Source organism: Octopus bimaculoides, chromosome 8 (assembly GCF_046866305.1).
Source record: "Octopus bimaculoides isolate indiv1 chromosome 8, ASM4686630v1, whole genome shotgun sequence".
NCBI lineage: Eukaryota > Metazoa > Mollusca > Cephalopoda > Octopoda > Octopodidae > Octopus > Octopus bimaculoides.
This window is the reverse complement of record NC_142935.1, coordinates 83722387-83749683: the sequence shown is the minus strand read 5'-3', so window position 1 is coordinate 83749683 and position 27297 is coordinate 83722387.

Here is a 27297-nt window from a genome sequence, read left to right as displayed (position 1 = left end):
GTATTTTAATGTTATGTGCTGCTATTATCTGTGCTATGTTCCTAGTATTTGAAAATCCAAATCTGATTATATGTGTGTTGATAATCTTACCATAGTGTGAGCTCCTTGGGAAGTGTCTACCTATCACTTCTCTAAACTTAGCTATCAGATTACTCCTGATATTTCTCCCAAATGGGATTATGAGCCAGATTTTATTATCCTTATTATTATCCTCATGGTTATTAATATTGTTTTTAAAGAATTTTAAGTTACCTATGTTGTTTTTATGAGGGTACTTTGGTTTATTTAGTTTATTTACTTTGTGTTTATTCCTATTATTATTATTATTATTATTATTATTATTATTATTATTATTATTATTATTATTATTATTATTGTTGTTGTTGTCAGTTGTTTCAATTCCTTTGCTACCATTTTCAATATAGGAGACCCTTTCTTTATATCCTGCCTTATTTAGTGCTGCATTATAGAAATTAGCTTCATTATTAAATACCCTATTGTTAGCAGATAGTTTGGAGAGTCTTAAAGATATATTTTTTACTAGATTTTCTATTATAGCCCTAGGATGGTTACTTGATTTACTTATATACTGTAGGTTTGTTAGGGGTTTGTGGTATGGTCTATATGTTTTATTCTTCATATCTAATGTTACATCTAGGAAATTTGCTACTGAGACATCATCTTCATAAACTATACCCATCCCCATTCTGCTGAAAAATCTGGCCAGCCTACCCTTAATTCTCTGTAGTTCCTGGTTTGAGCAATTCCTAACATACAACAGGCAGTCGTCTCTATACAACCCCCCCCCCCCTAACCCTAGGGAATTGATCATTTAATTCATACAGGATAAATGATCCCACCATATCAGCTATTTGAGCTGAGTCGGAACTTCCCATGGCAACATCAAATGCTCCAGGGGTATCTTTCCTTACCCATATCTTATCTTTAAAGCTAATAAACGATTTCCTTGCTGCTGTTATAACTTTAAATTCTTCTTTAGTGAGGCCTGCTTTTTTATGGAAGAACCACATTGCCTTGTTTAGTACTATTGGGTTAATTGATCTATAAAAGTTAGCTATATCAAATTGGATAAATTTTGTTTCTTCTTTATGCTCAATTGATCTAAACCAATTAATTACTTGGTCTGTATTAGACCATAATTCTAACTTTAACTTAGTGGTTATTGTGGGTAGATAGTTATTTATAATGTTCTTGCTTAATATTCCTATGTCCGATCTCGTTGGGCATATATATATATATATAGATAAATTGATAGATAAATAGGTAGATAGATAGATAGATAGATAGATATATAGATACATATATACATACATCCATACATATCTAGCGACTACCAGAAGGCTTTTAGTACTATACCACATGGCTGGATTACCAGAGATTTACAGTTAGCTAAAGCCGTGCCTGACCAAGACTTGGTACACCACTTTGCTCCTTAGGAGTGATGAGGAGCAAATTAAGTCAGTATTCACAACCAGAAAGGCATAATTTTTGGTGTTGCTGTTTGTTCTCTCATTAAATCCACTGTCATACCTGTGCACGAAATATAGTGGCTATAGAAATGGATCCAGAAGTATGTCCCATCTTTTCGTTACCGATGGCTTGAAACTGTACTGGCCAAATAGCACCCTCATTGAAAAAGCAATTTGGACCTCATTACTCAATTTTCTACAGAAATTGGAATGGAATTTGGTGAGTTCAAATGTGTATTTTTGACAATAAAACGTGGAAAAGTTGCGTCCTCTTCTTAAATTCTAAAAATGAACGGCTTGACGATACAACTTCTACAGTCAGGTGACAATCATATCTAACATTCTCATCCCGTCTTGGATGGGATAAAAAATGTCAGATATGATGGACAAATAACTAAGCAGAAACTCAGGATGAATACTCAAGAGTGTAAAGAAGATATGGTCAACAGAACTCTCAGCTTACAACAAGCCCGCAACACCTTTGCAGTGCCTGTCCTCACGCCTACCTTTGGCCTTCTGAACAGGTCACTGCAAGAACACAATGAAACAAATGCCCGGACTCGTACGCTTCTCAGCGTTACAGGAAGCTTCAACATCAATAGACAAGCTACACTTCTCACGCAAGGATGGTGTCTGTGGTCTAAAATCTGGCTTAAAATCTGCCTTGATGTCATATGAAACACGTTCTGAAACACTGAAACATCTTCAGCAAAGGAAAGAGACATTGCCTAAGTGTGTGATCATAAAAACAACATCATAATTAGGTAAGTTAATGAAATTGAGGAGAGGTATGAAATAAGAGCTGATATAGATTTCTTCTGAAGGAGCATTGGTAAAATCTGTTTATCAGAAGAAAAAAGCAAAAAAACGGACCACTTCACCGAGAAGATTGTACATGGGTACTTGACACGAAAAGCAAACTATAAAAGGAATTTATCATGTATGAACAGCTTGGTATGAAGTACTGATAAGTCTATGACATCCCACTTCGAAGGCTACCTCCATGCAATTCAAGCACAAGAGATCCCCACCAAGTACCTACAGCGTAAAAGGGAGAAAATATTGATTGACAACAAATGTAGGTAATACAAGAACAAAACTGGAAACATCAACCACGTGATGGTCAACTGCAAGAGGATGACTTCCAGATATTATCTTCTCATGAGCCATGATGTGGTGACCAGAACTGTGGAAGAAGATAACTAAAAACCCACAAAAACAAAACAAAACAAAAACACCAACAAAGTTGACTATATTGAGACCTATGGTCAAAAGAATATTGGTGGAACTTAAAAATTAAAATAGCCACTAAGTTGTGTGGGATCACAAGGAAAAGGTATGTTCTGTTGTGGAAATCAGTTGCTTTTTGGACACCAATGTGGTTCGAAAATTACAAAAGAAAGAGGACATCTATAGACCATCGATAAGGATACATTTTCAGCTTCATACCTATTATTATTTGAGCAACAGGATACACACCAACCCGCCTGGAGTAAATTATAGCTAAAACTGGGATTCTTGGGGAGAGAACACAAATCCTTAATTCATACACGACAAATGATCACGATATCTGGGACATAAGAATCTGCAAGACCTTCCTAAGATTTAAAGGATGAAGAGCGAAACAAGATACTTTCCTTCACTACTTGTTACCAAACTGGTGACCGGTCAAAATTTATTCTAAATTAAAAAGAAAAAGAAAACCCCGCTCCTCATACACACATCACTGCATAGATTGACATATATTTCCTCCATCACGTCTTCTGGGATTTTCGTTTTATTCCTGCAAAATCAGCTGTCACTTCTTTCCATTTACGTCTTGGCGTGTATTCATTGTGATTCGAAGTACACAGTTGTGGAAATCTTACGCCATGAATTAATTTCCCGTTTTAAATATCAGAAAATTACAATTGCAGTTATTTGTTACATTAATTCTTCTGTTTTCTGACTGTATTTTTCATTATTTTTATTTTTAAGTTTTCCCGTTTTAAATACCGGAAAAAATTATGATTTCTCTCCATCATTTTCATGATTAATTATCAGGTCTACTTTCACAGTTTGTCACCTACAATCACATTTTAATGGTTTTCATCTGTCTAAATATATGGTCATACACTGAACAATCAGCACTCTAGATAAATATATTTTCAGCGTTTGGGCTGTGTCTGATAACTATCTCCGGCATGCTTCAGTTATGGCTCTACTTTCATACTTTATGTTTCCGAAATGTACAATATTCAATTATAAATTTCTTGACCGCAAAGGTAGAAACAATAGCTATAACCGTACCAAGTCAAAGTTGTTCGTCGCTCTCCGTGATTTGTAAGAGCGCAAACAAACAATACTACATGATTGAAATAGAAACTACACTGTCCAGAAATCCACGCCTAGTCTTTCTGATAAAAGATCGTGGATGGTTTTGTAAATACTCAGTTGCCACAGACAATTCACCACCTTTAGTTTGCGTTTAAAAAACAAAAGTTTGTGTTTAAAAATCAAAAAAAGAAACTTACTTCTATTTCTATTTATTTCCTACAAATATACTTCCTACAGAAATATATTTGTAAGATATAATATGCTTCCTGTGGAAGTATATTTGTAGATAGACTCCTGTTTACATTATATTATCAGTCGTTGTTATAGCAACAATAACTCATTTAACAATATACTTTTATTTGCAAAATGTATTTTCCGTCAATGATTTTTCTAAATTTTGTTACTTTGTCAATCTTGGTGGTTTACAAATTACTAATCATCCTCACCATCATTGTGCCATCATTGCGTCTTCACAGAACACACCAGTCATCAATTTACTACTTCAGTAAGAGTACACAAACATATCTACAACTCATGTGTCATCAACCAGCTATATGATTTGTGCTAGAATACCTTCAAGATTGAAGTGCAACAAATCAAACTTCATATTAAAAAGTGACTTCATATATATATGTTTTCTACTCACATCTCAATATACAGATGCTGTCGTAATACCGGGGCGCAAATCTTAGCTTTGTCTATGGTACTTCATGTAAACAAAAGAAAATACTTATTGAAATTGATAAGAGTGTATGTCATTTGTCAATCTGTAAACTCTTTACAATTAAATGTCAACGATGAGTTACTTTGAGATTACGAATATTGTTAGTAATAATCGGATTTTCATGGATGAAATACCTGGTGTTCACAATTGGCTACACTTGGTAAATATTCAGTTAAAATTTTGGATGGTGTACAAGCAATGACTTTACCAAGTTATTTGGATGAATTCATGAGACGCCAGTGACTCAAAGATTATGTTTGGATAAATTTATGCAAAGGTATCTCGAACTGGTTCTCTTTAATTAGAATAACAGATACGTTTAACTGAATACACATGTGTTTTAGTTTATTAACAATTCTACTTCTTGTTGTTGATTTTTGTAGCTGACAACAGTTTAATTTTTCTATTTCTAAATTTAACAATTGTTTCCATTATCACTCCTTGCTTTTAGGACAAGACCCCAATATTACTACTTGCTCAAGGTGAAGCACAGTGGGAGTGAACTCCAAACCACATAGTTGCAAAGCGATCTTCTTAACCACACAACCATACCTGCGCCTTTGATAACATTCTTTGGGTGTGTAAGACTTGACAACATATCTTTAAATATTTGACGGTCCACCGATTTATTTCTGTTTTTCTCCTTTTGTGCATGCGCTAAGCACATGAACGTTTGGCCTCATAGCGGCCTTGATCGAGAACCAAAATAATTCCTCTATAAATTAGAATAAGTATGGAAGCTTTTGTAATAACAAAATACAAACCTTAAACCAAGAACACAAATACATCAGACGTAAAAAATATATAATGATATTATGAAATCTAGCAGGAGTTACTGTTACATAATTTTAAGTCCTGTTGTAAAATTACTCCCAAAACGTTTGCGATCCATTGCAGAACGCTTGGATTACACGCCATTAAAACAGTACATTTTGAAAATAAAATTGTGAAGGTCTTGAAACAACAGACATATATTTTATTCCCAATCAAACACAAAGGAACTAATAAGAAATATAAAAGTCCCTAATGTACAAAATAAACATGGCCATATTATATACACACTCGCACTCATACATATACGGACTCATATATACTCACGTACTCGCACGCGCACATACATACATACACACATACATACATACATGCGTGCATATATATATATATATGTATGTATGTATGTATGTATGTATGTGTGGATGCGCGCGCACGTGAGTATTTATATATGATTCTGTATATATATATATATATATATATATATATATATATATATATATATATATATATATATATATATATATATATATATATATATATATATATACATATATATATACACACATATACATACAAATATATATATATATATATATATATATATATATATATATATATATATATATATATATATATATATACATATATACATATGTATAAATAATACAGAATGGAACAAGAACGCAAAAACATCCAGACAGTTAGGTGATGCAAGAAAGAGACAAAACATCCAGATGGACGATACAAAGAAAACACTGACAGGTCATTCGGAGTTTTCTCTCTTCAGTCGAGATCCAGATTATCTTTGCAATTTCGGCTGGTTATTCTCGATATTGCTCCAATCTAGCCAGCCCCAAGGAAAAACTAAGCTAGGAGCATTAGATTCCTTGGAAGAAAGCAGCGAATATATACGAAAGCAAGGACGGAAAAAAACGAACAATGTTACACAAATACAGTAGGAATAATAACGGGACATAACAACAGATATCTTTCGACTGGACGAATAAAATGCATACATACATACATACACACTCTCTCGCACGTACATGTAAGTCTACATGGGAAAGATGTGGAATCAGCAGGAGAGCAGTAACTCTGATTAAAAAAAGCTAAAATAGATAGCTACTGTCTACTATCTAACATAGATAGAAGTATGGAAGAAAGGGGTAGCAGCGAACAGTTTCGTAAAAGTAGAAAAAAACTTGACAAGTTTACTTAGCGTGGAGTGACCCGAAAGCAGATGGTTTGAGTGTGTTTTGTGTCGAGAGGCTTAGAGGTGAGAGATGTTCCAGATTGGAAAGCAGTGTGAAGAGGAGAAGAAAGAGGTATGAAAATATTTATATGAGAGGCTGTTGAATACAGAAATCTGTCGAACGAAGAGGAACTACATGAATTATACCCAACAGAAGGGTCAACAATTAAAGGGAACAGTTATATGTTGAAAAGAGTCATTAAGGATATGGAGACTGGGAACGGAGCTGGCCCATTGAGTACTGTCGCTGAGATGCTGATAATATCTGGCAGAGTAACACTTGAGCAAGTCACTCGCATAATTAGCCAAGTATTACAGGTTCCATATTTAAGTACTGGTATAGTAGTATAATTAACAACTGCTACGCGGGCAAAGGAAATGTTCTAGAATGAAGGAACTACACACACACACACACACACACACACACACACACACACACACACACACACACACACACACACACACACACACACAAACATACATACTCGTATGTATGTATCTATGTGAACACACACGCATATAAGAAAATAAAGTTTTCCACACCAGTAGAAGTAGAAAGAAAAGGAAAAACGTTGGAAATTTCAATTTAAGAAAATTTACTTTATGAAAATTTGCATATAATTATTTAATCCGTTTTACAAATAATTTTAGAAATATAATATTTCTAAATCTCTCAGAGAGATTTAAGCAATAGTGGAGCGATAAAGTTGTAGTATATTGTCAACTTAATGTGACAATTCCAACAAGGGAACACACTACTGCCGTTTAGCCCTAGGAAGCTGGACCGCTTCCTGTCGGCCTTGACACAATTACTGTGTCCTTAAGTTTGCGAAGGTGAAACAGGCTTCTTTAACCAGCTGGCAAGCTACTTCAGGCTGATGACGAGCAAAGACTCAGAAACATGTCCCTGAATGCTGGCTAGGCTGGGTGGAGGAGCTTTTCTCCCCCTCGCAAACTTAAGGACACAGTAATTGTGTCAAGGCCGACAGGAAGCGGTCCAGCTTCCTAGGGCTAAACGGCAGTAGTGTGTTCCCTTATTGGGATTGTCACATTAAGTTGACAATATACTACAACAAATAATTTTGTTTTTTACGAAAGTAATGTAATCTTGAGTTTTATCACAGACGTTTTCTGTGTCGTAGTTCTTCTCGTGAAGATTTCTTAACAACGTTTTACGTTTTCTAATTTTAAGCATTATGATGATGACGTCAAATGATCCGCTAGTTGTTTTGTCGAAAACAAGTTGTTAGTCAATTATTTGCTGACGTCAGTACCGTATTTGGAAATTCTGCTTTTTCGTCTATCACTTTTCTGAAGATTTCCAAACAATCCGTTGCGGTTTCAAATTTAAGTTAGGGACTCGTATGTGCGTTATATTGTTATAGCTTATTAAATTGTGGTTTATATTTTATAATAAAAATTTTCTTTATTTATCCGAATTTGATTTGTAGTTTTATCAGACCAAAAATAAAGTGGGACGACTACGAATTTAAGGGTGCTGTTTGTTGTACATATGTCTAAGTGTTCACCCTGAGGAATCTGTTTAGCATTAGGGTCTTCTATTTGCTGCCTGTGTATAGTAAGTCTGTTTTTCAAAGAAAGCTTTGTTTCTCTATAATGTTCATCACAACTTTTACATTTAATCGCATAAATTAAATTTCTTGAAGAAGGGACGGAGTTATTTTTTACAGGGAAGATGTGTCCTGATTTGAATTTATAGAATGTGTCTTCCGTAAGGCAGATGCAAGTTTCGCAGTTGAGAAAACCTCACCTTTTGAAAAATGGAGTTGTTGTTTTGCAAGGCAATTTGGCATTGATTAATAATTCCTTAAAAGATTTTGGTTATCTTTTGCTTTTAATCATTTTCACTGGTCCGAGCGCTTTTCTCATCCTTGGGTCTTTATTCACTGATGGGATGTTTTGATGGATAATGTTGTACACTTCTGCATTCCCTGGGTTGCGTGTTGTTATCTACGCAAGAGAGTTTCATGTACTGCAATTGATTTTTGTTCTTCGTAATTCTTGAATGTCTATTGTTTTGGTAATCAATTAACATTGTTGGGGTTTGTCTATGAAGTAATATTTCTTTTCTTTCAGTTTTTGGAGTTTGTTATTCCTCTTTTCCAAATTCGAAACAATTAAACATATTCTTCTTCTAAATTTAATGTCATTTTTGTTTTGGTGCGTTTTGATTGTATGGAATGTATAGCAAGTATTGTCTCGAATTTATCGGTTTGTACCGAATGCTGGTTTCGATGTTTGCGTCTTTTTCATAATTAAAATATGCAGTAATAGTTGTTAATTGTTTTCAATTGTAAAGTGTATATTATTGAGAATATTGTTAATTAGGGTTTTAAAATCATAAAATTAATCAAGACCTTAAGTTTACGGAATGAGACAGTCATCTAAGTAATATTTCCAATTTTATATAGGTATTTGTGGAAGTTGTTTCCAAATATTAGTTTAGATTGTTCATACATTTGAATCTCTAGGTATGCCGTTACTATATTAGCATAAGTAGGAGCATCGTTCGTTCCCATATACAAACATATATATGTTTGTAAGTGCAGCCATTGAATTAAAAAGTATCGTTAAATAAATTTTGTTCCTTCAGTAATTAGAGTTTTTTCTGTTCGGCTTGGGAAATTTTTTAATCCAGAATTCTATGACCTCTAGAACATAGTGATGTGGTATAGTAATATGCAGATTTACCACATGAAATGATAGAAAAATAGTATTTTTACCAACTTTTTCTGGAAGGTGGTTTAACAATTTGGATCCGCTACAGTTGGTCATTATATATATATATATATATATATATATATATATTTGGAAGAAGATTTTCTCAGTTAAAACTTATAAATTATATATATATATATATAAAAAATATTTAAAAAGAGCTGATTAACAAAGACATAAGGGAAGGAAGCTTTTGTATGCGTACACAAAAAACTTTCTTCTTACAAGTCTGCTTTTCTTTGAAAAGACCTTCTTTAAATATAATTTTTGATTTTTAATTTATGAATATTATTAAATTATTTTGCTTCTAAATATTGGAACTAAATCAAGAAAATTTTCGTAATGTATATATATATATATATATATATATATATATATATATATATATATATATATATATATATATATATATATATATATATATATATGTGTGTGTGTGTATATATACACTCACACACACACACACACACACACACACACAATTATAAAAAAACTACTAATAGTTTCACGAATTTGCTTAAAATTTCTGATTTGAAATTAAGTAGTGAGCTGGAATTCTTGGATCTAAAAAGAATTTGCGATCTTTCAGTTACACATAACATACGAAATGTAGGTGCCTGAACAAATTTCTTTAGTCGAACTGGAGAACGCCATCCTCTCAGGACTGAGTAGCTACTCATAAACTTTGTTCCCCACTCTCCGTTATGTTATTCTACGCCAACTAGGCTAATTATGATTTCAACAGACAAAAGGGACGATGATCTTGGTTTTCTTACTTTTCTCTTCTTTCTTCACGCTGCACTTTTTTATTGGCCTTTTTCTTCTCATTTTTCTTATACTTTCTCATAGACCAGGGTCCTGATTTTCGGATAGGTCTAACAATATGCGCTGAACATATTGCTGTTATATAAATCCGCCATATTATATGGCATGTTATATAAATCCGCAAAATTATTGTATCTCTACAGTATGAGACTATAAGTAGTTTTTTTTTTCAAATTCTGTGTATATTAAATGCTATTTGTCTCTCACTAGATGGAATACTTTTTGTTGATCCTGCCTATAACGGAACAGTAATATATATACACATACACTAATGTGATCGTTTGCTATGCCGCGCTGGGGAAAGATTATAGAATTGATTTGCTTCTTACAAGACGTTGCATAAACACGACCAATGATAACTAGTCAACGAACTTTGTTAATCCTCTCAAATATATAATATGAAACTGTTTAACTTCAATCCTTTGTTTTTCGAAAACATAGAAACTTGAATTATAAACTATAGGCGCATGCGTTGCTGCGGTGTAAAAAGCTTGCTTCCTAACCACATGTGTCAAGTTCAGTCCCACTGCGTGGGCACTTTAGGTAAGCGTCTTCTACAATAATCTCGGGCCGACCAAAGTACTGTAATTTGCTAGATGGAAACTGAAAGAAGCCCATCGTACGCGCACACACACACACACACACACACACACACACACACACACACACACACACACACACACACACACACACACACACACACACGTGTATTTGTCTTTTTATCAGTGATTGTCCTCCACAATCGATTAACAACCAGTTCGGCAAAAGTGACCCATAAAAGAAGTACCAGGCTTTAAAAAATGAGTACTGCTCCTGCATGGCTGTAGTCAAATGACTGAAAGAGGTAAAACGATAAAAAAAAAAGATAAAAATGCAACTAACCCCACATCCATAAAACTACTGGCGTTGTACCAAAATTTGAGACCGTTTTTATTATTACTATTATCTTAATATAATTTATTATGATATTATTATCAGGTCAGTAAGGGTGGCACAGAGGGTAGTAACATGCTGAGTAGTAATTAAGTTCGTTGATTAATGACCGATTTCAAATCTCACTAGTGGGCTTCGTCGTGGCATTTATTCCGCCGTTGGTTTGCAAGAAAGATTTACTATATTCAGTTCAATAGAGTACAGCTGCTCCTACATATCCTAAGCGCGCACGCGCGCGTGTATGGATACAATCTATATTATAGAGATCAAGTTATACGGATCAAGGGGTCAACAGCTGACCCTAAGAGCCAAGTAATGCAGTAGGCAGTTACAACAACAAGACTTCTCGCTTAGTATATAAGACAGAGAAAGTAATACATGCATAGAGGTATATTGATAGTACGTCTATCAATACTCCATTTATAGATTTTATAAATGTGGCAACACTTGCGAATGTGTGTAGATAGAGATAAATATATTGCAAATTATCGTCGCAGATGACAACGAAAACTCTGTCTCTGTCTCTCTCTGTCTCTGTCTCTCTCTGTCTCTGTCTCTCTCTGTCTCTGTCTCTCTCTGTCTCTGTCTCTCTCTGTCTCTGTCTCTCTCTGTCTCTGTCTCTCTCTGTCTCTGTCTCTCTCTCTCTCGCTCGCATGCTCACACAGATAAATACTTCTCCCATTCGTAAATATGCTGAACATAGTAATGTAGAGTAACACTAATAATGTTAGATTTCCACTCTTGCTTAGCAGCTATTTATTCAGAAGACAGAACAACCTTCCAAAACATAGATTAATTGTTCATCTTGCTGAAAACGCTTGAGACATCTGTGTATTCACCCACACAAACTCCAAATCACCCCATCATCCATGCACCTATCTTTCTATCTATATATCTGTCTGTCTGTCTGTTCATGCATTCCTACCTACCGACCTACCTACCTACCTACCTACCTACCTACCTACCTACCTATCATCATCTATTTTTTCTTCGCTTTCCACGCTGTTATAGCTTGATACCCTAATAGCAACCACTTTACAGAATGTACTGGATGCATTCTATTGGGATATCAACTCTAGAGAGCAGTCATATCACCAACGGAACGAGACTAAAATGTTTTCGACCCTATGTTGTCTCTGTTCAACGACAAATCAGGTTTGACTGGTTGTGTTATACCGTGACACCAGCTGTAGTATGATTGACTTGTACCCTGCAAGACAAAAAAGGTTTCTCATCATTATTCGTTGCCTTCGTTTGAGGTGACATGACCCGTACAGGAGGTAGAAGAGAAAGAGTGTGTCGAATATGAATCAAGGTAGGAAGAGAGAAAAAGGTGAGAGTATGGTGGGGAAAGAGAGAGAGAGAGAGAGAGAGAGAGAGAGAGAGAGAAAAAGAAAGATTAGAATGACAGTGTGTAAAGGGAGGGAGTAATGGAACAGGTAGTGCTACGTAACGTGAAAGATGGAAACAATGATGGCAGTATGTAATGATAGACACAGTAATTGAAAAGGTCTTGAGACAGAGAAAGAGAGAGAGAGAGGGGGAGAGATTGAGGAACAGATAGAGAGAGAGAGAGGAAGAAAGAAAGAGAGAAAGGGAGAAAAAGAGAGAGTGTGAGGGGCAACGTGTGATGGATAGATATAGAAATAGTTGGTGTTAAGAGGGAGTGATGGATGTCAATAATGGGTAATTAGGTGAGTGGCGATTCATGTCTTTTGTTAGGTTCTTTTGTGAGGTTTGTTATGCTGAGATCGGTCTTCAACTCTTCTGTCCATTTCTTTCCTCGGTCTTTCTCATCAAATATTTCTTTCCACTTGGGTTTCCTGGCATTTCTTTACCCCATTTGCCATTATCCATGCGCACTGCATGTTTGAACGAACACAGTTATCTCACTTGCACAATAAACCTGATTCCATGTATATTCAGTTTTTTCTCTCTCTATCAGTTTATCTTCATAAATGTTTTACTAACATCCAACAGATCATGATCACTTAATTACTTTTCAATCTTTAGAGATCTTAAGAATTCATTTCTCACATTTAACTACCATGCTGCATCACAGTTCGTACATCACAGTCATTGACGAGGATGTAAATGACGACGAATGGAGTCTGACAAACCACCCACTAACAGGTTGATCAAACAATTGGTCAAATAATCTATAAGCTAAATAGCAAATAATAATAATAATAATAATAATAATGATAATAATAATAATAACAACAACAACAACAAAAACCACTACCACCACCACCACCACCACCACCACTACTACTACTACTACTACTACTACTACTACTACTACTACTACTACTACTACTACTACTACTACTACTACTGAGTGTGTCTTTCCCAGTGCATCACGTATCAATATCATTCACATAAAATCAACTAAAGTGACCGAATTTGATTTAACTACAACTACTACTAACATGCACAGGGAGGGGTAAAAAAACAACAAAACTCAAACAAAAAATTTCCCACATTTTACAGGTTGACAAACGTTTCAATAGCAAGAGTACAGTGTGCGCCGATCCAAACCATGATGGTAACAGAAACTAGAAAATCAAAACATTAATTAGCTACATGAAAACATCGTTGCCACCTGTTTAACTTCACTTGCTAATATGCTTGGGTGTTTGTTCTGCCGCATCCTGTATCAACAACACAGCTAACGAGTACTAATAACTAGTAATGAATGCTAACTATAAGACTGGAGTATTGCTTACTAGTACTAACAATTTCAGTAATTTCAATTACTAACAATTTCAATACAGTACTTTTAATTAGTATTAACCATATCTGTAGATCACTGCTAAATCCATCAGTACAGAACTGTTAACTATACCACCACTGTACAACTAAAAATACCAGTACAGTGCTACTAATCTTTAACACTAACTGTACCAGTACGGTGCTTCTGACTACAACTACTAACTACGATCGAACACTGGTACTGACTAAATTAGCTCTGTACTAACTAGCTATTAGTAACTATCAGTACAGTATTATTAACTATACTACTACTATACAACTAAAAATACCAATACAATACTACTAACTATTAACACCTACTATACCCGTACAATACTTCTGACTACTACCACTAACTATATTCGCACAGCGGTACTGACTAAATTAGTACAGTGCTGTTGACTAGAACCGTGTAGTACTACTTCTACTAACTGCTTTAGTACCGCATTACTAACTATATTACTATACCGCTACTAACTCTACCAACTATACTAACTATTACTACTAACTGCACAAGCAGTACACTACTACTAACTACTATTATATTTGCAATACTATTAAGTACAACAATTAACTATATGAGCACATTGCCACTGGCTACTGTAACTAACTATACTAGTACAGTGCTACTGACTACAACAGTTAAGTATACTAACTACTACTATTACTATCTGTATTGTCAGTACAGGACTATCAACTACTACTATAGCGATATAGTATTTCTAACTCCTACCATTAATTATACCAATACAGTGCTAGCTACTGATAATATGCGTGCATTAATTTTCTGTCAAAGCCCCGTAGAGAGGAAAAAAAAATCGATGCCGATGACGTAATTTGTAGATAGCACATTGACCAGGTCACTGAGATAATTTCGGTAGTAATCAGATCAATGTACTTCATAAGGTAGAAGGGGTGGAGATCAATAAATAGATTGATCTGCAATACCTTAAAACGTCACACTTCCAGTTATAATAAAAGAAAGAAGAGTAAAAATGTTTTGTTTAAGGGTAATCACAATTAGATCACAATTTCTCATATATTTCAGCGAAAAAACGTATAAATCTTAACATTGTCTCCAATGTTTTCCCTAAATATATCGATTCTTGTACGTTTTGTTACTGTTCCAGTCTGGATACACATATCTCTAATAGCAACAAAACCAGGGCGTTACTGATTCTATATTTTCGACTTGTAGCTGTTAATATATTCGATCATAACTAAACGACGAAATTATTCCCTCTTATATTTATTATACAAGTAGTCGGTGGTTTGTAGGCGTAGTAGGGCTGAATGTTTAAGAGGATCGCTTCGTAACCATGAGATATCAGCTTCTATCCCACTGCAGGCATTTGGGGCAAATGTCATTTTAAACTGCTTTAGGGTAGTCATTACCTTGTGAGTGAAACAGAAGCCTGTCAAGTGGATTGTACTCGTAATTCAACAAGTACAGCTTCGAAATACCCTGTGTTACGCCGATTCTGCTAGAGAATTACGTTAAGTGTACACGTTTCTGTTCTGTTTAAATTTCAGCCACTTAGTCATTGATTTAATAGTAGGTGATTCAGATCGAACATCTGAATTCTCATCGGAGATCCACCTCTTTATAGTTAATAATAAACTCGCTTCGCAACTCCATGCTTTTAGGTTCGATCCCTAGGCAAGTGCCTTCCACCAAAGCCACGACCTTCCAGTCAGAGGAGCTGCTTCTGTCATGGGATGGTATACCTATTCGTCACCCTTGTTTTACACCACCGCCTGCTACTTTGGTCTTTTTAGTGGAGTCCGTTCTGTTGCAAACCTTCGAGTCAGGTTTCCAGTGAGGATACATTCATCACTCGCTTCCACCAGTTTCCTCCTACCCTGATAAAGGCCATTCTACCCTTGATTAAACAGGAAAAAGGAGCTGTCGTCTGTTCTTGAACATCTTAGTTTGTTAGATCAGTGCCCTGATATAGTTGAAGACTGGAAATATTTAATGATTGTTACCAAAGGAAGAGAGATGTTATTAAGTCGCTAATATCAGTTATGGGATACTGTTGGATACTGTATTTAGGTTGGGATAACATTTAGAGAGCTGATTAAAGTTTAGGGAGTCGATTAACAGTTTAGGGAGCTGATTAACGATTTATGAAATTAATTAGAGGTTTAAGAAACTAGCTAATGCTTGAGGCTTAGCGAAATGATTAACTGTTTAGGGAGCTGATCAATAGTTTAGGAAACTGATTAATGATTTAGGGAATTTATTAACGGTTTAGGGAGTTGAATTAATCGCTTAGGGAACTGATTAACGGTCTAGGGAGGTGATTACGGATTTATGTAACTAGTTAATGGTTTAGGGAATTGATAGATAGTTTAGGAAACTGATTAAGGGTTTAAGGAGCTGACTAATGGATTAGGGAACTGAATAACTGCTTAGGGAGATGATTATGGGTTTAGAGAGCTGATTAACGATTTAGGGAGGTGATCAACAATTACAAACTTATTTTTTATCTTTATATTAAAACTAACCTCTTTTGTCTTTCATTTCACAGGTCTCTGTGTTCTATACTAGCTCACAGTAGTATGATATTTTTAGGATGATTGTGGAGTAGTTTATGGATATTAGTCAACAGGAATGGGTTCCAGATAGATTAACTAACTTACAGAGGGAACAAAGGAGAGAATCCAGTCCAATGAGAAAATTAATATTACTTCATCTAAGAAGCAACAGCTTGGTTGTCTTATCACCTTGTGTTTGATCACTTTACTATGCGAAATGAATTTTGTCTGCAAACCTATTAAATTTATGAAAACTGAGATAGTTTCCACTGAAATGCTTCTAAAATGACTCAAAAGAATCGCATTTGGACAAATTGTCGACAAAGTGATTAATTCATGAATGCGTACTTTAACGCCTGTCTCTGTACCAGTAAAGTCAATTAAAGTAATCAAAAATTGGTTGATTTTGCTAAATATTATCGATTTTTTTCCTTGGAGAAGAAAAAAAAATCAACATCTGTCGTATTGGGCAGAATATTTGCTTTAGCCCGAGACAAAACAATGTATATAATAACACTTCCAATCAGTTAAGATGAGAAGCAATGAGAGCCACTGCCTGGTACTGCATCAGGGCATTTGCAGTCAATTAAGCACTGAAGTAGACATATATTGTAAGAATTAGAAATATATCTAAATTGATAATACAGGGATTAGAAATAATATAGATAGATTAGGTAGGAATTAGATCTGCCATCAAATTTCACGGAGAAAGTTTTGTGAAACTGAAGCTAAAATGATACGAAGTACTTTCACAAAGTACTAATTCTACATAAATGCAATACGAATTTCTGGACATAGAGTCATACCCGTGTTCAATATATTTCGATGTCTTTTCACGAACCAAGTAGGATTTGAAGTAAGAATCATTTAGTCGGGGCGGTCGGCTGTTTCTGCTAAATACCCGACCTCTGTTGCAAAGAAATATTGATTTTCTGTTGTGAAATAATCGAAAATTATGTCAGTAACTAAAATTAATGACGAACATAGATTTCCTGCTTTACAGCCTGAAGCCTTCTCAGACAAACGTTTTAAAACTTTAATTACAGGTTACCGTTATACTTTTTCAGAATATTCTATTGCTTCATTAATGTATCATTTCGATTTTGCATTATTTCTCAATACTATCTTTACATTTCTGGAAAAAAAAAACCACTCAGACAAAACAATCTATGTTGTGTTCCGTCACTCTAATAGCTGATACCGAAGTAGTTATCTTCAGTTAGTCTGTATCATGTTTGCCCGTCTATAAAACATATTAGCATATTTGAGAAATATTACTTTATAAGAAGAAATAGATTTTTTGGCAATTCATTAACTAAATTATATTGATTAGACACAAAACTAATTGTTTACGGAAGATAGTTGTAGGTTAATTGATTTTATTTACATATTTCTACTAAAACGTTGATTTATCGCAGCTAACGTTTCCAGAATGCTCTACAAAAGGCTACACATACATGCATATATATATATATATATATATATATATATAGATATATACACACACACACACACACACACACACACACACACATATATATATATATATATATATGTGTGTGTGTATATACACGCATGTATACATACATACAGTTATATGTATATGTGTGTGTGTGAATGTGTTTGTGTGTGTGTATGTGTGTGTGTGTATGTATGTGTGTGTATGCATGTATATATACATCTATATATTGTTATATTTGGGGACGGTCATATATTTTGCCATTAACCACACACAATATATACTTGGTTACTTGGTCTCCATTTCAGCTTTATTATTTTTATTATTATTGAGTGAGAGAGCAGTGCATGCCATCAAAGCGACACTGGGGTAAAATATACGAAGCCCAATATACCCGTCATGACTACCCGTCTGATAAGGGTACACCAGGCACATGCATCACAACCATATGTGCGCGACATGGTGATCTCATATCAAGATAAACAGCGCATGACCTTGCAGGTGGGGCCCAGTTAGAATTTTCTTCCGGTCGAGTAGCCCATCCCGCTTAAAAGGTCCCTGAATAAGGTTTGTTTAAGGATGTTGAGCAAAACACCCATGTTTTCAAAGGTGAATTATTCAAATCCCAAAGAACTCCTCTCAACACATGGCTATGATGCTCCCCCACTACTTCTGCTCATGATCAGAGATGCACATATCGTCAGCCACCAAGGGACATGCTCAACTGGTTAAGGTCAAACATCTAACATGCAAATCTGTGGTATTAAGCAGAATATTTGCTGTAGCCCATCTTAGTGAGAGAACACTATATGCCATCAAAGTGACACTGGGGTAAAATATACGAAACCTAGTATATCCATCATGACTACACGAGGCACATGCGTCACAACCATATGTGGGCGGCATGGTGATCTCATACCAAGATAAACAGCGCATGACCTTGCATGTGGGGCCATCTTAGAATTTTCTTCAGGTCAAAAGGTCCCTGAATAAGGGTTGTTTAAGGATGTTGAATGAAACATCCATGTTTCCAGAGGTGAATTATCCAAACTCCAAGGAATTCCTCTCAACATATGGCTATGATGCTCCCCCACTACTTCTGCTCGTAATCAGAGATGCACATATCGTCAACCACTAAGGGACATGCTCAACTGGTTAAGGTCAAGCAAATGAGAAGCAAATCTGTCGTATTGGGCAGAATATTTGCTTTAGCCCGAGACAAAACAATGTATATAATAACACTTCCAATCAGTTAAGATGAGAAGCAATGAGAGCCACTGCCTGGTACTGCATCAGGGCATTTACTATTATTATTATTGTTATTATTATTATTATTATTATTATTATTGTTGTTGTAGTTGTTATTGTTGTTGCTGTTGTTGTTATTGTTATTATTATTATTATTATTATTATTATTATTATTATTGTTCAGTAGTTTTATTTTTAAAACGTGCTTTCACTTCACTACCGAGCGCAGCTCTGTGCGCCTTGGGTATGTGCTGTGGTTTGCTGTGGTGCTCTTATGTCTACTGTATTGAAAGTGTTTTGCGTAGAATGTGTGCAGTACCCAGTAGTGCAATTTTCTGTATGTTATATATATTTGTAAGTCCTGGTGTTTTTGTTATGTATTTGTCTGAATATTTTTTTATTATACCCAAGGCACCTGCTATGATAGGAATTGTTTCTGTTTTTAGACTCCACATTCGAGTTATCTCTATTTCCAGGTCTTTGTATTTTGAAAGTTTTTCCATTTCTTTTCGAGAAACGTTGTCATCTGCTGGTATTGATACATCAATTAGAAAGCATTTTTTTTCTTCATGATCTTTGACAACTATATCTGGTCTATTTGCCTTAATTTCTCTATCTGTGTGTATTGGCATATCCCAGAGTATGGTTGCTTTCTCGTTTTCTGTGACCTTTTCTGGCGTGTGTTTATACCATCTTTTTTCTGTTGTTATTCCATAGTGTTGGCATAGCTTCCAGTGTATATAGGTCCCAGCTCTGTCGTGTCTGTGAATATATTCCTTCTTAGCCAGAACTGGGCAGCCAGAGATAATATGATTTATTGTTTCTTGTCGATCTCCACATATTCTACAGTTACTTGTTATATTTCTTTTCATTATGTGTTTTTGGTAATTTCTGGTGGGGAGGCTCTGGTCTTGTGCAGCAATTAAAAATCCTTCAGTCTCTGCTTTGAGTCCTGAGCTTCTCAGCCATTGCTGGGATTTTTCTCTGTCTATTTATTTCGCATTTAGTTTAGCCCAGTATTTACCATGTAGGGGCTTTTCTTGCCATCGTTTTATCATGGTCCGTTGCTGTTCTAGTTTTAGTTTGGATTTCATTTGTTTTATAGCTTTTGTTGTTTCTTCTTCTTCTTCTTCTTCTTCTTCTTCTTCTTCTTCTTCTTCTTCTTCTTCTTCTTCTTCTTCTTCTTCTTCTTCTTCTTCTTCTTCTTCTTCTTCTTCTTCTTCTTCTTCTTCTTCTTCTTCTTCTTCTTCTTCTTCTTCGTATTTGTTAGGTAGATTGATTTCTTGTTTGTATTTCTCAGCTTCCTTAAATACTGAAAACAGTTTTTTGTTTTGCTCGTATTTTGTGGCTATTTGTATTAGCTTCCCTTGCTTCTGGAGTAGGTATTTTTGCAGTCCTATGGTGGTTATTTCATAATAGTTTTCTAGCTGTATAAGACCCCTGCCACCTTCTGTGCGTTGTATATATAGCCTTTCTATGTCAGATTTTGGGTGGTGCATCCTATATCCTGTCATTATTTTTCTTGTTTTCCTGTCTATTTTACATAGTTCGTTTAGTGTCCAGTTAAGGATATTGTAGCTGTAGCTTATAACTGGGACAGCTAAAGTGTTGATACCCATTATCTTGTTTTTAGCATTGAGCTCTGTTTTTAGTATTGATCTAACTCGTCTATAGTACTCTTTCTTTATTTTTTCTTTCATTTGTGTATGTTGTATCCTATCTAGTTCATTGACTCCTAAATACTTATATGGTTGGCTTTCGTCTAGTTCTCTTATTTCATTGGCTTTATCTAGTGTTATATTGCTACTTTTAACTAATTTTCTTCTTTTCAGGGTTGCTTTGGCACATTTTTCTAATCCGAATTTCATATCTATTTCCTTGGTAAAGCTGTGTACTGTCTGTAGTAGTGTTTCTAGCTCTTTGTCGTTTTTTGCATATAATTTTAGGTCATCCTATTATTATTATTATCATTATTATTATTATTATTATTATTATTATTATTATTATTATTATTATTATTATTATTATCATTATTATTATAACTGAAATAGAGAGCTGGGCATGCCATCAATGTGACACTGGAGTGAAATATACAAAGCCCAGTATACCCATCATGACTACTCGTCTGACAAGGGTACACCAGGCTCATGCATCACAACCATATGTGCGTGACATGATGATCTCATATCAGGATAAACAGCCCATGACCTTGCAGGTGGGGCCCAGTTAGAAGTTGTTTCAGGTTGAATAGCCAATCCCCCTTAAAAAGTCCCTGAATAAGGGTTGTTTAACGATGTTGAACGAAACACTCATGTTTCTAGAAGTGAATTATTCAAACCCCAAAGAATTCCTCTCAACACATGGCTATAATGCTCCCTCACTACTTCTGCTCGTGATCAGAGATGCACACATTACTAGCCACCAAGGAACATGCTCAACTGGTTAAGGTCAAACAACTGACAAGCAAATCTGTGAGATTGAGCAGAATATTTGTTGTAACCCATCTTTTATACGAAGACAAAACAATGTACATGATAACACTTCCAATCAGTTAAGATCAGAAGCCATGAGAGCCATTGCCTGGTACTGCATCAGGTCATTTATTATTATTATTATTATTATTATTATTATTATTATTATTATTATTATTATTATTATTATTATTATTATTATTATTATTATTATTATTATCATCATTATTATTATTATTATTATTATTATTATTATTATATTTTAAAAAGGATTGACGAAACTCTTCACAAAGCTAAACAGTCAAGACGAATAGCGCGATTCGATTGTAATAGATATTTTATTGGTTGAACGATATTTCAACAGTAAGTCTGCCTTTGTCCATATTTGAATGGTACCATAAAATCAATCATCCCTACTTGACTGTTTACCTTTGTGAAGAGTTACGTCAATCCTTTTTAAAGTACCAAAATCAAATAGATTGAGATGATTGATTTTATGGCACACAGAATAAGAATTGAATCATATAGAAATTCTGGAAGTTACCAAAGCAGCCGGGTGTCTAAGCAAAATCGTAATGTAAATTATAGCTTTTGCGTTTTATTCCTTCTCACAGTTGGCTTGTCAGCCCTGTTAGTTTCGCTAGACCCCAGTATTCAGCCCAATTCTAGGCAAATTGATTTTGTCTCATTCAAATATGAACAAAGACAGATTTACTGTTGAAATATCGTTCAACCAATAAAATATCTATTACAATCGAATCGTGCTCTTCGGCTTGACTATTGTTATTATCATTATTATTTCTACATGGAAAAATGCGAGCATGAAAAGTCATATTCTTAAGATTATAAACCTGGAAAAGTACAGAACAAGTTATTACACGTGTAAAAGTATAGGACAAACTATTACTTCAAGTAAAGTAAAGAATAAGAAACTATTTACTTAATATATTGCAGCAAAGAATGCCAATTCTTCTAATTTATCACTCTTTACAGTTCTCATCTCTTAAATTTATTGTACAAAAATGCTCAGCTAATTTGTAAGTTTGTCTGATTAGTCATTTTTTTCTGTATTTAATGTAGTAAATTAGCCAAAATCTACTTAAATAAGTATAGTGTTATTTGTAAACTATAATAAAATAAGTTTTACTATTCAAATTTTAATTTTAACTGCAATATTTTAAGTAAAAAGTTTCTTATTCTTTACTTTACTAGAATTGCTTGTCCTATACTTTTACAGGTGTAATAACTTATCCTGTACTTTTCCATATTCATAATCTTAAGAATATGACTTTTATGCTCGCATTTTTCCATGTAATTCATGATTTTTCCAGGCATTGCTGTTATAAGATAATTAATAACGTGTCAGTTTATAATTTAAGATATTAGCTTATAAAATACTGAAAGATAATATTTCAATTTTCCATGTAAGTGATGATAATATTTCAATTTTCTTCATGTTTAATTTAAATATATGTTGTGATTGAATTATTTGATATTACCCATCCACACCAAATTAATGGCAGGGATGTTTACCATGTTGTTGGTTGCACCATGGCTCACCAACAGTTACAAACAACAAGACCCCAAAACCACAAGTTACCAGGCTCACCTTAAGCAACCTAATTTTGCAATATTAGGAGGTCACAGGAATTCATTCAACGAAAAAAAATTCCAATGATTCCAGGATTGGGGGGGGGGGGGACCCTGCCACCTCATTTTTTTCCGAACCAAAATAAGGGATTTGCAGCATATTAGGAGGTTAGGATACTTGATTCCACGCAAAAAAATCCTTTTTTTTTTTTCCTTAGTGAAAATCGTGTGGGTGTTAATATAGAAATTGACCATAATGTTGTTATTTAGCCTCAAATCAACCCTGATGTTGCAAACGTATAATCAAAGACATTCCAGCCTTCAGCAAACCGTCTTTTTAGGGAAAACAATGGGCGTGTGATTTATGTAGGGGATACTTTGGCTACTATTTTTAACGTGTTGAGCGACCAGGTAGAGGCTCTTTCATTTGTTCGACTGCGCGATGAGATTTTTTAATACATATATGTAATATGCATATATATCATCGGCAGAAGTTAGAGAGTAAGGTAAAACCTGAGAGTTTCGTGTATTGGCACTTATCAAACACGCATTTATCCATTATCACTCTGTAATTTCTGACGAAATAACTTCTAAAATACAAAACTTTGTCAAAAACGTTAAGAATGAACCCTGTTCTATGTGACATATTCTACCAGTATCGGAAGTTTGAAAGTGTTTTGTTTAAAAAAAATTAATTAAATAATCTATACGTCAAAGTCGATCTCGGCGAAATTTGAACTCAAAAAACGTAAAGACAGACGAAATATCATTAGACACTGCGCCCGGGGAGTTAACGTTTCTGCTAGGTCGCCGCCTTCGCAAGGAGACAGCCATTTTAGAAATGTATTCTTTATCTGTATTGCTTAAGCGTTACTTCTTACTTCCTTACTTACTGACATTAAATTTCGTTACATTTTACCTCATAACTGTTTTTCTACTAAGTTTTGTTCAATGCGACTAATGATTCTGAATTCCTCATGCATTTTTCTATCATTCAAGCCTAAAAAAAAAAAAAATACTTTTAATTTAAAATTAAAAAAAAATTATGATAACTGAAGATGAATATCTGTCTTACTGCCCACTTGAGGTCTGACATATTTTGATGTAACTTGTTTTCTACTGAACCAAATCTCAAACTATTTATACCAAAGTGTAGCTGAGGAGGTGTCCTCTTTAAAACTATTAACAGTTTGTAATTTACTTGAAAACTGAATTAGTGGTCAAGCTTGGAAGTTGCTGCGATTCACGAAATGGTGGACTTCAGAATATATTCAACTACTACCGTGGTTTAATGACTGTCATTATTATCATCATGATTATTATTATTATTATTATTATTATTATTATTATTATTATTATTATTATTATTATTATTATTATTATTATCATCATCATCATCATCATAGACGTCGCACAGTATCCAACATCGTAAGGGCTTTGTCAATATTTGCATTATTCGCTCTCCTTGGGTATTTGCCATTGAGAGGTTTTCCATGCCATTTATCAGTCATAATATCTAAGGCAGCAATTTTAGCACGGGTTTTCAAGCGCTTAGCTTTTTCTGCAGGTGTTTCTAGTTCGTCTAATTCTTGAATTTGTTGCAATTGGAATTCACTTAGATAGTCCTTTGCCTGTTTTGTTACTGAGTAAGATGCTTTCTTGCTTTCATGTTTTAAGACACGTTTTAGCATCCAGTCCTCAGAGTTTTTCAGATAGGTGTCTAGGCCAATTGTGGCTACCTTCATTGATAATGCCAGCTGTAGAAGCCCTCGGCCTCCCTTTTTTCTTGGCAGATAAAGACGTTCTATATCTGCCTTAGGGTGGTGCATTCTATGCATTGTCAACAGTTTTCGTATTTTTCTGTCAACATCACATATGTCAGTAATTGACCAGTTAACGATAATGAAACTGTAAGTCACGACTGGTATGGCTAGAGCATTGATCGCTTCGATCCTGTTTCTTGCGTTTAGCTCTGTCTTCAGTATTGCTCTCACCCTGCGATAACATTCTCTTCTGATCCTTTCCCTCATCACTGAATGCTTAATATTGTCTCCTTCAATTACCCCTAGGTATTTGTAGCTCTCCGCTGGTTCTAACTCTTTTATGACATTTTGCTGGTCAAGGTTCACATTAGATGTATTTGTCATTTTTCCTTTGATAAAGGTAGCTTTTGCACATTTATCAAGGCCAAATTGCATCCTGATGTCATCACTGAATTGTTTAACAATCGCTAGTAGGCCTTTGAGTTGTTGGTCATTTTTTGCAAAGAGCTTTAAATCATCCATGTAAATGAGATGATTTATATTTTTATCAAATATTTTATAACCATACTGTGCATCATTGAGCAATTTTGAGAGCGGTATTAGGGCTAGACAGAAGAGGAGTGGTGATAGTGAGTCACCCTGGAAAATGCCACATGAAATTCTTACATCTCCAGCATTTAGAGATTCATTGTCATTGTTCAGCATCAGTGTGGTTCTCCATGATCTCATACTTACAGATAAAAAGTTTCGCAGAGTAGGAGCTATTTTATACATTTCCAGACATTTCCTAATCCAGCTATGTGGTAGGCTATCAAAGGCCTTTTTATAGTCTATCCAGGCTATTGACAAGTTTTTGTGTCGCTTGTGACAATCTTCTAAGATCATCTTATTGATGAATAGCTAATCTTTACAACCATAAGATCCACGTTTACATCCCTTTTGCTCATTAGGGAATATGCTACTTTCTATTAAAAAACTATAGGTGTACTCGGTTAGGACAGATGTTAGCGTCTTATACATTGTTGTTAAGCAGGTTATGGGGCGATAATTTTTTGGTTCGTTTGTTTCCTCATTTTTTGGAAGCAGGAATGTTAAACCATTAACTAGCCAAGAGGGCATCAAACTAAGATTTTGCAAAACATCGTTGTAAAGTTTTGTTAGCAGTTCATGGCTAACAATGTATTATTATTATTATTATTATTATTATTATTATTATTATTATTATTATTATTATTATTATTATTATTATTATTATTATTATTATTATTATTATTATTGCCTTTGCACAGCTTCTAACGCTGGATATGTACTGCAGTGTCAGCTGTTCACTACCAGTGAACTAAGGTAACACCTGTTTTTCGAGCACCTCCTGGAGTATTCGAGCGCTCCGACAGTTATTGGCAGTACTGCTACCTTTTTTATCGACCTGTCATATCTCTTAACTTTTCTTTCTTTCTTATCGCATACCTTGTTGTCAGCTGGGCATGTTATAACTATGATCCAGCATAGTTTGTTTTCTTTCTCAATTAAGACTATGTCCGGCTTCTTATACTCTATCTCATCGTCGCACTGAATCATGAAATCCCATAGGATCTTTGCATTTCTATTTTCGACGATTCCTTCAGGTTTGTTGTCGTACCAATTCTTTTCTCTGTCAACTCCATACTTGTTGCAGAGTGTCCAATGGACAAGCTTGGCTATATTATCGTGGCGTCTCTTATATTCCCTCTGGGCTAGTGGCATACATTGGCTGGTAACATGCCATACGGTTTCACCGTTTTGTCCACAGCTTCTGCACTTATCACTTTCTGCTGTGTTGTCTATTCTGTATTTTATGTAGTTTGTTCTTAGTGCTTGCTCTTGGGCAACACAGATTAGAGCCTCCGTTTCCGGTTTTAAATCACTTTTAGTCATCCACAGCCATCTTTTTTCTCTGTCTGCCTTATCTTCAACATCCCTATGAAATTGACCATGTATTCTTTTCTTTGCTCACCTATTTTCAGTTTCATTCGTTTTCAATTTCTTGTATAGTGCTTTATCTTTGCAATCTTTCATCCTACACAAGCCTGACCTTCCTACTTCTAATAATAGCGGTTCTGTGGCATTTTTTACATACCATGCTATATTGTTTTCTTCTGCTCTAATGCTGTGTTCACATCCAATAAGTCCTCTTCCCCCTCTTTTTCTCTGTATATACAGTCTGTCTGTGTCACTTTTTGGGTGGAGTGACCCATATCTAGTTAGCAACTTCTTTGTCTTTCTGCCTAAGCTGTATTATTATTATTATTATTATTATTATTATTATTATTATTATTATTATTATTATTATTATCATTATTATCATTATTATTATTATTATTATTATTATTATTATTATTATTATTATTATTATTATTATTATTATTATTATTATTATTT